The sequence below is a fragment of the Mytilus edulis genome, chromosome 11, assembly GCF_963676685.1.
Source record: "Mytilus edulis chromosome 11, xbMytEdul2.2, whole genome shotgun sequence".
NCBI lineage: Eukaryota > Metazoa > Mollusca > Bivalvia > Mytilida > Mytilidae > Mytilus > Mytilus edulis.
This window is the reverse complement of record NC_092354.1, coordinates 66,818,360-66,827,742: the sequence shown is the minus strand read 5'-3', so window position 1 is coordinate 66,827,742 and position 9,383 is coordinate 66,818,360.

Here is a 9,383-nt window from a genome sequence, read left to right as displayed (position 1 = left end):
ATGACTTTATCAGTTTGTCGTCGACTTGTAAGTTTAAACAATTTTCAAAAATAACAAAGTCATCCATTAGAAAATTCTTGTCTATCAAATAGTCTCTTTATGATGTTAGTTGACGTTTGTTTTTGTTTCAATTCAGTATTTCTGTTGTTCCGTTATTTTCCTCGAATAGTTGATGTGTTTCCATCGGATTTAGTTTGTAACCTGGATTTGTTTTCCTCAAATGATTTGTGAATTCGGAACAACGGTATACTTTTGTTGCCTTTATTTATTCATTTTCCTAGAAAATCTTATTTCAACTCAAACGTGCTATTTTAGTAATCTTTAAGAGACTTTAAATACAGTTTTAAATTGTGTAATTCTAATGGTTTGAGAAAAGAGTTATCAACCTGCTATTTAATAGAAGATATATGCAAACATACTGGATATACTTATCAAATCTAATTATACAACAACACTACTGGTCTTTCTGGAGCAGTTAAGTTTAATCCTGGTTTTAAGTGTGGTTCGAATTCGTGTTATTATATTAATTTAGATAGATCTCTTTGTTATGTTGTATGTTTGTATTGACCTACTAAGTATCTTCTCCATCATTTTTTCATCGTATTTAAAAAAAAAACTTTTTTCTGCATCAAGAGTTTTCAAATGTATCTGATTGACAACCCATTTATATTTCGTCACACTCCACACCACATTTACAAAGCAGCGTAAAGAGAGCCGTGGTGAAGTGGTTAGTGGATCGGATTACTAACACAAAGGATCCTGATTCAATTCCCGTTCCAGGATGAACATTTCAGGGACTGAATTTTGAGCTCTCCCTTGATAACATTTGCGAGTATGGTCTTGAGAAAACGATGATAGTTCTTCGGAACGGGACGATACATGGCTGACCCATGTTAAAAGAGAGCCATATCTCTTGCACTTTAAAGACACCCTCGTAGATTTCTAAAAAGAGCAGGTCAATGCCGCTACAAGGCAGCAGTAGCACCCGTAAAGTGGAAAGGTATTAATGTTAGTTGCAAAACTTGTTTCCCAATGCACAAATACATATGTTTAAATATCACAGTAGCGGTAAACATAACAAGCCACATTATATTAGCTCATTTTAAATGTTGATATTGTTTTATGAATGTTTTAAAAACTGTAGTCTAATCAAAATTTATTCGAAGAAGCAGAGTTCGAAAAAGAAGATCCGTTCCTCATGTAGACATCATTTATGTTCTTTGATCTTGATTACAATAGTCTAGTTGTTTTAAATTCACGGTCAATCCGATTGTCCGACCTTCTCTTTTTACAAGTTTTTTTTCCTCATTGACTTGATTTAGACTTACATTTACTATTTCAAATTAAATTTACAACTGTTTAAGGTACCAGTCTTGTATTACAACTTCAGTTTCCGTAGGGAAACAAAATAGTGCTTTTTTCTTTTTCTTTCTGAACTCAATTTCTTCTGTTTGATTATAGTTTTTGCTGAATTGAAACATATATATAAACTATAAAACAATCTTACATCTTTTTGGGGATATCACTCCAGGAAAGTGGAAGGATATCATTTTTACTGGAAGTGGTGCGGCCTAGTAAAAACAGCAAAAAGAAAGTAGAAAAAAAATGTTTTGACTTCAGGAAAACGTAAATTTTTATTCTTCGTGGCATGACCCACTTTTTTTTCGATTAAATCACAATTTCTATGTAGCATTTTTTATTTTTCTTATTTTCAAAGATCAGCTGTAGGCATGTAAGCCTATGGAGCAGTCAATTACAAGACTGCAACCTGCATGGGGTAATTTTTTCATATGTTCACTACAAGGAAGTAGCTCATGTTGACTTTTGTGTACCCAGAATGATAAAACATCATGATTTAAGGACTTTCATAAAATCATGGGGTATCAAGTTACATCGAAAAAACTGAAATTATGTAATAATTATATTTTTTTTATATTAGACATCATTCAAAAGTATGTATAGATATGAAGCACAACAGTTTGAGGCAAACTGAGATTTTGATGGTATTACATACATATTTTTTTAATTAAAAAAGAACATAGAAAGATTCCCTTTTCAATGAAGTCTTCTTATTGTGACGAATATTCTAGTTGCACAGTTTTATTGACAATTAGTGCAAAGTTGAAGAGACAGCTACATACAAAAGTAATATTTTCCTTTGGGGTTATTTTTTTTACGGCTCAATTGTTGACATTTTGGTAGGATATGTATAAAATGAACTTTTGGTGAAAAGATTTTAAATTTTTTTTCATTTTTCATGAGTCTATACTTCTTTTCCTGTCTATGGCACTACATGGTTAATTGAAATTTCCATATTTGGGTAAAAATTTGTTTAAAAAGTAGAATTTGTCTAAAACTATCCTTCGTGACAAGGATTTATGTGATAAGGTGTCAAAAATAATCAATATTCTTACCAAAAACGCCAACTTCAGTATTCATTTTGTTTTTTCTTGAATTTTATTTCAAATTGTATATGCATTGGTGTGTCAAGTACAGTCTCAAAACCATGATATAGTAGGCATGTATAAAGACAAGTATAGTCAAAAAAGAGAAAGGCATGGTCTTTCTTGGGTGTAGATAGTTGTATTGTAGCAAACTCTTCAATATGAAGAAGTTCTGGGTAGTTTTTCAATTTTGACTTAAACAAGAAGCCCACTTGGGTAGATTTCATTGAAAAAAGAGGGAGGGGTAAACTACTGAATGTGCTTCAATCAAACAGAAGGAAACAAATAAAAATAATAAATAAGAATAGTCTTCTAGCTTCAGAGTATCCAAAGAATAAGACAACATTCATAAAGATGGACTAGAATGAGATTTACAGATCATTTGATAGACATGACTGATTTTCAAATTTTGCCTGTTTTCAATAGTGGAGTTATTTTTATTAATACAGCCAAACAGTTCTTTTAAAAGCATTTTTTATGTTCAAATATGGCTACTTAATGAAACTAAGTAAATGATTTATTTTTTAAGACATGTCATTATTGTTATAGATACCAGTCTTGTATTACAACTCCAGTTTCCGGTGCATGTCAAAACATGGTGGGAAACAAAATAGGTCATTTTTTTCTGATTTTTGTTTCATGACCAACTTTTTTCCGATTAAATCACAATTTCACATTAGTACATACATGATATGAACATAAAAAAATTCTATGTAGCCTTTTTTTCTGTTTTGCATGTAAGCCTATGGAGCAATTAGTTATAAGACTGCAATCTTAACTGTCTATCAAATGTCATCATATCGTGTATGGCTACTTTGAAGCCATGATTATTTGGATGGTATAATATAAGTTATCTACGTTCATATCCGTAGATATGGATATTTTAACACCCTGAAGTACCCCAGTACATCATGAGGTGAAGCCGAAGGGTGTACAGGGTACTGAAGGGTGTTAACATATCCATATCTACGGATATGAACGTAGATAACGAATTTATCCCCGGTCTTAGTCCGAATCGGGCGAGTTTTATGGAAATTCGGGTACAAAGTGTAACGTGAAAACAACGTTTTTTTCATTATCTAAAAAAGTTTTGTTGAAATATGGAAATTATACATATTTTTTACGTGGTGTAGGGTACTACCTATGGTAGAACCCTACAGGTAGTCAAATATAAGACGTTTTTTATAAGGAGACAGAGAAACTGGATTGAGTCAAATTTGGCGCTCAATGTTGTGAGAGTTACGTCATAGATGGTGTGACGCCAACGTGGGTCATTTGCATAGCTAGGTCAGTAGTCCCTTTCCTTGAAAATGTGGCAGTCAAGTGATGCATTTAAGCAAATGAGTGTAAATGATCGGCATGATAGGACAAAATCGTTAATGAATCAAATATTTACTTACAAACATCATAGATAATCTTCAGAATTCAATATTTCACAAGAAGCAATCATGGAACTAAGGAAAACTTGCGTGAAGTTCCCCAGGATAATGGTTAGCATGGGTTAGCAACACCCAGGGGCTATGGGTTTTGTAACGACGTGCGTTAACCAATCAAAATCCTAGATATATACTAAGCCGGGAATAATGTGAAGCATCAATGTACAGACATATGCATGTCCAGTTCAATTGTTGATGGTACATATTAAAAGAGGGACATTTGTCACATTTTCTATTTGATTACTCAATTCTTGAATGTAATATAAATTTCACCAAAGGATTGTTCTTTAGTTTAGAGATTATCAAAATATTTGGACTAGTAAACCCTATTTTAGACCATGAACTGTTAGTATATTTGGTGGTTCCTTAGTATAGAACACAGATAAGTGAGATGACTTTATTGTTATTGTAAAGGTTTGAGACTTGGGGTTAGTTGAAGCTGCTCCAATTTTCAAAATCGTTTGCCATATTGAACATTCTACTGATACAAAACAAAAATTGTTAGCGGAAATCCTACAAAATCCTACATCATATCATGCCAAAACGTCAAGGTTTTAAAAAGGGATGTGTCAACTAGAAAATAAGATAAAATAGAGGATGTCTACTGGTCCTAACCAAACTTATTGTGTGTTTTGAATACTTTTCTTGTATAACAACAATTGAATGTGCAAAACATAAGTTTCATCTATATTTTTACTAAATTCTTCACGTTTTATTCAAGCATTTATGCATTTATATGACGCTAAACTTTCTATTTGTCTTGTCCCTTTACATGGCTTTTGAAGTCAAATTTCGTCTGTAAACTTTGATCCGAACTTTAGTACAATCATCTTTCAGTTTCTAGTTTCAATATTATGTCGCATTTGTGACGCAAGTGTTTAAACTATAACATACGGGTAAATAGAAGTCTTGTCTTTTATCGTATAAATCTTTGAAGAGAACGACATAAGAAACACATGTTTATATCGACCTGCTGTCGCGTTTTTTTAAGATCATTTCTGCAATTCATATCTCTCAATCAGGATTATCTTTCATGAATAGCTAATTGACATTCATCGATATCGTATTTACTTATTATATTATTGTTTAAGCGTTCAGTCTATTTATCATCAATCTTAATAAAAAAAAACACAGCAAAAGACTGAGTAAAACTTATAAAAAATATCAATAAAGGGCAATGACTCCTATTAGAACCATACATTATCAAACTGATTTGAAAGTACGATTAACTAAAATGTTAAGCTTTTGGATCCTTTTATTTCAATTTGTGGTTAAACAGCTCATTATCATGATTATGTTTCTACGTATTTATACATTGGTGACATATCTTATTTTTGAAGACTATTTTTTTTTTAAATTTTTATTAGGAATATAAATAACGATACTTATTTTACACCATACACATGATACAAATTCGTTATTTTTTAGAAAACACATTTAACGACAAAACAGTCGATTGTGTTTTGTTTTGTACAGTAATGTTTGAAAATACAATCAAATGTTATGTTTGATAAGATAGGTAAATCCCTAATGATAAATACAAATTAGAATGTGTTGGTCACATGTGTTGATAGGTTGATTGAGGTATAATTGACATTTAAATTAAGACACTTTATCAATAAAAGTATGGTACATTGAGTTGGTTTGTTGGTGTTAAAAAATATGTTGTATTGCTGTATATCTTTAAAGAGGTTTTACATGTATCATATTTTTCGAAGTCCAACACTCGAAAACAGGTCTAAAAAAGTCTTAAATGTATAAGCGGGAAAACCAATAGCTACTATAAGTGGAGTGACATATCGGAAAACGTCGAGTATTTAAATAGTTTAATGGACCGAAATACCTCACAGCTGAAAATTTCTTTTTCTTTTTCAAACACAGTAACGTTAATAATAAATTCCCGAATGAAGATATAATCAAAACATTGGTATCAGATAAAAGAGTGACGTATCAGCTTTGTTTTGACATCAAACTTAAATATCATATGAACATATAAATTGAGTGAATTCGACGATTTTCAAATGAATGTAACATTTTTGTTCAATCTTACCATCTGTCAAAGTATATTACATTTCTTTTATATATCACCAATAGTTTATTTGCACACAAACAAAGTGGAACAACCAATACTTAAGAAGTTTTAAAGTTTGATAGAACATACAAATCAACTTTTACAAGCATCTCATCACATTGCAGTATTACACCCCAATAGGTCATGTAACGTTCCCACTTTCATATTTCCCCTTGTCATAGGAAATGCAATGAATTTAATATGCATTTTCTTAAGTTTTATAAAAAAAAAAGAATATATACGTGTATCAATAGTTGTGTCTATGTGCTTGAATAAGTACATATGTTGAGGCTAATAATTTTTGAGGTGCCTTTATTCTTGTTTTTCGAAAAGACTAATTTTAAACCACATTGGAACAACTCCGAAAAAAATCCGGAAAAGTATTATCAGTGCTAATTCCATTTAATAAGAATGAGTAAAGTAGCTTAGATCGTGTTATTAAGCCTTTACATGTCAAAGAAGAAAACATTTTTATACATTTGAATTAGTGGAAAAAAAACTTGCGTGTAACGTTGAATCAACTTTCGTTAAAACACGCTTCATGACATTACCATGATTACCATGACTAGTAAAAGAGGTCTTTTTTGGAGGCAAAAGCCATACAAATTAAGCAATTACGGCATGTCGAGTTATTTGAGCGTGCCGATATTGTTTGAAAATCTGCGCCACTTTGAATTTCTGCGACATATTCTAGGATATTATAGTTATCTACAAAATAAGACCAACCTTAGCCATGAGGTATTTTGGTTCATTAAATTTTCAAATTTACCTGATTTGTCACCGAACTATATGGATTCAATGATTTCGTGGAATTTATTTACATCTCGATCAATTTCTGCTTTCCATATTTGTTTTGCTTTCCGTCGCACCGCTACATTTTGTAGCCTTGACAGCCATGTTGTTGTAAATATAAATGAATAGCAGCATTGTTATCACTTCAAACAAAGAGTCTTTTTAAAAACAATCAGAATAGACCATTTGTAACTTTCTCGTTATTATAAATATCGTTATTTTCTCACATATATACCCATTATTTCATTGTACTGGCAATTGGATTGCTTCTATGTGGCAGAGATATGCATGGTGCGAGTGTAAATAAATGATTAATTTTTGCGAAAAAAATGTAGTTCAGTCAAAATGTCAAGGAAGGATTTACACGGTCCTTTTTTTTTTAATCATGACAGGACCATCACAGCAAATTCTCTCCCAAAGAAACTTCAGACATTTTCAGTATCATCTCTGCTTTGAAATTGCAATGTCTTTGGTAAATTTTGAAAAGCCATTTTAACGTGAATTTTTTTTAACAGCGATGTCAACTTAAAAATCATCAAATATTATTGTGAACATAAAACGAATTTCATTTTTGGGTGATTAGATTACATATATAAAATTTAAAATCTATACAGATACTATATTTGTTTTAATGATATGATAATAAAACTGCATCACGAGACCAATACTTGTTAATACAAGGGATACACCTGAAGAGTAAGTCATAATATTAGTTTTTCATGTTGGCTTAAAATCAATTAATGACTTTGACATGTGTTAAGGTATCATGAATCCATCGACTTCAATCGGTGTTTTCAACGATAATTTGTTATTGATTTTTAATAGAATGGTGACCGTTCAAACAATGTTTATACAAAATTTCGTATGACACATAGGGATCAGGCTTGATATTGGACCTTTTTACTTCTGCTGTTGAGGAGTGTTTGTGCTTGATAAATTGGAAATGCTTGATAACATCCTTTTCAAATATGAATTTATTGTCTCTCTCGACAAAAGGACAAATAGAAAGCGGTTGATCATTAAAACCGTTCAGGTGTTTAAGGTGTCAGTTGTCACTTGACCAATTGAACTAAGTAATGTAAAAGAAATAAGGCGACATAGTTTACTAATCAGTTAATACAGACAAGACTTCGTATTGAATCAGATTTCCAAAGGAAAGTCCCGGGTTTTTTAGTTTGACGATGTGAGGCGGTCGGATTGGCGGCTGCCATACCGTGTCTATACAATAACTTTAAAAACGCTTTAAAATAATCTTTCAAAATGAAGATATGTTGTTTTCTTAGCTTTGAATAAATGATGCTCAAATTCGACTTTTACGATTATTGCGATAATCGTTGATGAGCATTTTAACCTTGATTAGTAATGCCACCAAATTATAGTACGTCACATCCGGTTGCATTCGGAAAGGGTAGAAAAGAAATATTTCCTTAAATTTTACAGTTAAAACAGATGAAGGAAATTAATATAGTAACTATATTTCATTGCAATCAAACAGCCGTTCTTTTTTATTTTGTGCTTTTATAGAATAATTTTGAAACTTGAGATTACATGGTTACTGAAGCTTGTTAACATGAAAAAAAAGAGGTGAACATCTGATTGGTTAACTTTCAGTGATGGTTATCATAAAAAATGTAATGAAATTTTATGTGAAATTTGGTAGTACTTAACAGTATAAAACTTTACTTATGCCAAGTATATCTTTATTTTAACAAAGATAAATTCTGCACATTTTTTTAAAAAGTGCAAATTAAACGAAGATTATTTGGGAAAAAGCAGTAGTGGTATTGCACCTAATATGGGAAGCTGCACATGCACAATTGAACTAGTTTGTACTCTTATTTGTAACAATGTCATGTGAAATATTGGAAAAAAGAAATATTAAAAACTGTCATGGAGTAAGTACATATTTGTATGAATACCTGATTCAGCTAGAATACTTTAATAACTCATTTATTATCACATTTCTTGCATACATGTGTGAAAGGTACCCTCATATTCTGAATTATTGGCCCAAAAATTTGAAATTTAAAGGAAATGAGAAATATAAATGGACCAAAAGAGACCTTATATTTAAAAAAATAGGTCAATTTGGTTGTACTTATCGTCGTAGAGTCATCTTTTGTATCATATTCAGCTGTTTGAAGGCAGATGAGATAAATATTTGATTATGTATTGGTCCAATCTGTATTCCATCACGGTGTGGATTGATTTGGATTATTCTACGAACTACTGCTCGAGTCGCTGTAGATATTGTCCTACATTATTTTAGATTGTTCGCAAACTTTAACACTGATTATGACAAAAGTTGACTATAAAAATCACATTCAGTTTATTTAACAAAACAGTCTCCTTTAAGTGTAATAACACAAAATTATAGTACGTCGTATTCGGTTGCATACACATAGGGTCGGATACAATATTTCCTTAAATTTGACAGTTACAAAAAAATATTACTACATCAAACATCATTCTGAATAATAAACATATGTCTTTATACCATTATGTTTTTATTTGGTGTTTTTATGGAATGCTTTGGAAATTTGAGGTTACAAGTAAAACATGGTGAAAATCTTATTTGCAAACTTCCAGTGATGGTTTTTATCTTATATCATATCCAATAAAACGTCGTGTGCAATATTG